Consider the following 3,409-nt stretch of genomic DNA (forward strand, 5'->3'; position numbering starts at 1 on the left):
TCACTCAATATAATGTTCATGCTAAAGTGGCCCATCTTGGGGCAGCCTGCCCTTGGTCCTTACATTGTTTGCCTGAAAGCAAGCCCAGACAGGTTACACTGATTCACTTGTGTTTTCATGCCGTGTAATTAACTCTTAGCTGGCCAGTCATAACTCTTCTGGTCTAGTATTTTATTTAATGTGAACCTCAGAATATTAACACAATAACATTTTAAAATGTTTTTTATATACATCATATTTGTATACATTTTATTGTATATTACATATACATAAATGCACATTTTACTTTTATTTTATTATAAAGTAAAAATTCAGTTTATTCATCTGTTTATGACACAGTACACAAGAGGCAAAGTGTTTCACATCATAGAATGCATTTCCAACTCCTTGGGATGTTCATTTTTTGGCTCAAAGGAAAGACTAGATGTGAGAAGCAGGCAGTGCTTAGGCAACTGAAATAAAGATGGGGAGGGGGCAGTGTGAAAATCATCCTCACAGGAATGGGCACAAGGGGACTGTTAGTCACAAGTTACTTTCTAGAACTGTTAGCTGGAAACAAAGGAGCACTCCTCCTGGATGCTCATGACATCATGGGCCTCAGTCATCTTCACCAGAAAGGTATAAGTAGCACTTTCTGGTAGTCTCCCTTGGTGTCTTGCTGGATATGGTCGTTCAGGGAGTTGTCATACTCTCTCTTGAATTTAGGCCTAATTTTTAACATGTCCACTTTACTGCGAGAGACCATGATTCTAATCAGGACTTTATTGCAAGTCTCCTTGCCTTTCATGGAATTGTACAATTGGTCAGCAAAATACAGGGGCTTGTTCTGAATGCACTGGACCAGTTCAGGAAAGCATCTTCCCGGTCCCCTTTGGCCTCCTTCTTGATTCTCTCCAGCATGTCATAAGGGCTGTAGCTCTTATACCTGTCAAATACTTTCTGGAGGTGACACACAGTCTGCTCAGTCACAATGATGATCCACTTGGGCACATTAGTTCTTTTCCTCTTCACCCCATCATCATAAAGGTCCCGGGCATCTTGGTCAATCAGTACATAATCAATGACAGAGCCATCTTCTGCTCTTTTACCCTTTGCGAGGGCAACCATTAGCTTGCAGAAGTCATCAGATATGTCAGAAATGATGTCCTTCTCCAGATCAGTCTTGTACATTTCCTTGTAGACTCTGTTAATTTCCTAAAGCCCCTGGTTGGTCTTTGAGCCGACAATCCCAGTGAGGGAGTCCTCATCAGTCCCCAGCCTCACAGAGGCTTTCAGTTGGGAAGCATTGTACGGAGCAGATGTTTTCAATAAGCCCAAACTCACAGTCTCCAGGTGGCTGGACAAGGCTGACTTCAGTACTGATGCAAGTTCCTTTTTAGTCCTTCTCTGGTAGGTGAAGGCAATATCCTGTCTCTGTTCATTGCTGTGGTTGGTCAAATGTTGACAATGACGAGCTCATCCACATCTTTGCTCCTGATGTCCGTTTCAATGTTCAGAGCATCACGCTCAGCATCAAAATTGGTGTACGCTTTGACTGACCCATGTACACTTGAGGGCATGGAGTGATTATCCTCCAAGATGAGCTTGCAGAGAATTTTGTGAACAGTAGACATTTTGAAAGAAAGTGGGCCAGGTGCTGAGAGCTGTGAGTGTCCCCAGCTGTAGAACCACATGCACATTTTACTTTTATATGCATATTATATACATACAACAGCATAGCACAAAATGTATAGTTAATATATTTTTATATGTAAATACATATAGAACATTTATATACTTTATACACATATCACACACATATAGAAATGTAGAACAAATAGAAATGTACACAAAGAATAGACATTTCTCAGGAATGAGAAAAAAAATGTAGTATTTCTGTATGCAACAACATGAATGTGTCTCCACATTATTGATGCTGGGCATAGAGAACACATGTTTCATGCTCCCATTTAAATAAAGTTCAAAGCAGACAAAACTAATCTGACTTCTATCACCACACACTGATGAATGTTATTCCTTTGCATGATTAAACTACAACTTATTTATCCATACCATTACTGATGGATATTTGGATTGTTTCCAGTTTGGGTTATTACAGAAAATGCTTGAATGAACATCCTTTTACATTTCTTATGGTGATTATGTTAGTCAATTAACTTTCCTAAATGGTCGAGCCAATTTACACATCTACCAACAGTGCCTGAGAATTCCAGGTGTTCCAATTCCTTGCCAATACTTCATCTTATCAGTCTTTTTTAACTGTAGACAGCCTGGTGGATGTGTATATTTCACTGTGATTTTAATTTGCATTTCTCTGATGACAAATGAGATTGAAAATGTATAATACGCATATTGGCTGTTTGGATAAACTGTTTTGTGAAGTGCCAATTCAAGTCTTTGCCTTGCAAATCTATAGCTTAGAAAAGAATAAAAGCCCTAGGAATATTTTTATGGAAAATTTTGGGGCTGCTTCTCAATGGATCCTTCCTCCACATTACTCTGTCCCCCAAACTCCACCTACTTCAGTATCCCCAAATCAGATTTCTTTTTTTTTTCTATCCAGTGATACCACCACTCTGCTTGGCCTATATTTTCCTGAGCCATATTTGGAAATATTTTTGGGGAGATGTCCTGGGTGAGTATGAGCTAATATTGTGCTTTCTACCTTTCATAATTCTTAGCCCCATGTTGGTTGCCATCCATTTGCCTGAAATAGTTATATATTTTTGTACAGATATAATGGTAGCTTATGGTGGAAGGATGAGTCTGTTACCAGTTACTCCATTGTGGCTGCAACCAGTGGTCCTAAAGTATTTTTTATTATTCTATTCTGATTAATTTTTATTTATTTATTTTTTTTTAGTTTGTACATTCTTTGGTTATTTTCTCAGGTTATCCTGGAGGTTATAACATTCATCCTTAATTTATTAGCATGGAATATAAATTAGTGTTTTTCCATTTTATGGTAATGTTTGAGCCTTCAACCTTTAAGCTGCATTTATTCCCCTTTCATCTTTATGTTATTGTCATGCATTTTCATTCTACATATAGTTTTGACTCTGTGGTGTTTTTCATTACTCTTTAAAAAGTAAATGATGTTTTATACTTACCCACATATTTATACTTTCTAGTATTTTCTTTTTTCCTGCAATTCTATTTTTTGATGTTAGATTATATTCTTTCTACTGAAAAAAATATCCCCTTTGGTGTTTCTTTAATTTTTTTCATATTTTGATTGCCTTGTTCTTTTAAAGGATAGTTTCACAGGGTGTAGCCCTTTAGGTTGGCATTGATCTTACAGCATGTTGAGGGTGATATTCTGTTGTTTACTGACTTCCATTTCTTCTGTTACCATCAGTCCTATTTTTGATCTGCTTTGTTTTTATCTGGTGGCTTATAAGGTTTTTAT

At 37.3% G+C, this 3,409-nt stretch overlaps 1 pseudogene; it reads right to left on the reverse strand.

Moving 5' to 3' along the window:
* Positions 1–597: 597 nt before the first annotated feature.
* Positions 598–1,652, reverse strand: LOC113927524 (annotated as a pseudogene).
* Between the last annotated feature and the right edge of the window lie 1,757 nt (positions 1,653–3,409).

The sequence above is a fragment of the Zalophus californianus genome, chromosome 7, assembly GCF_009762305.2.
Source record: "Zalophus californianus isolate mZalCal1 chromosome 7, mZalCal1.pri.v2, whole genome shotgun sequence".
Classification (NCBI taxonomy): Eukaryota; Metazoa; Chordata; class Mammalia; order Carnivora; family Otariidae; genus Zalophus; species Zalophus californianus.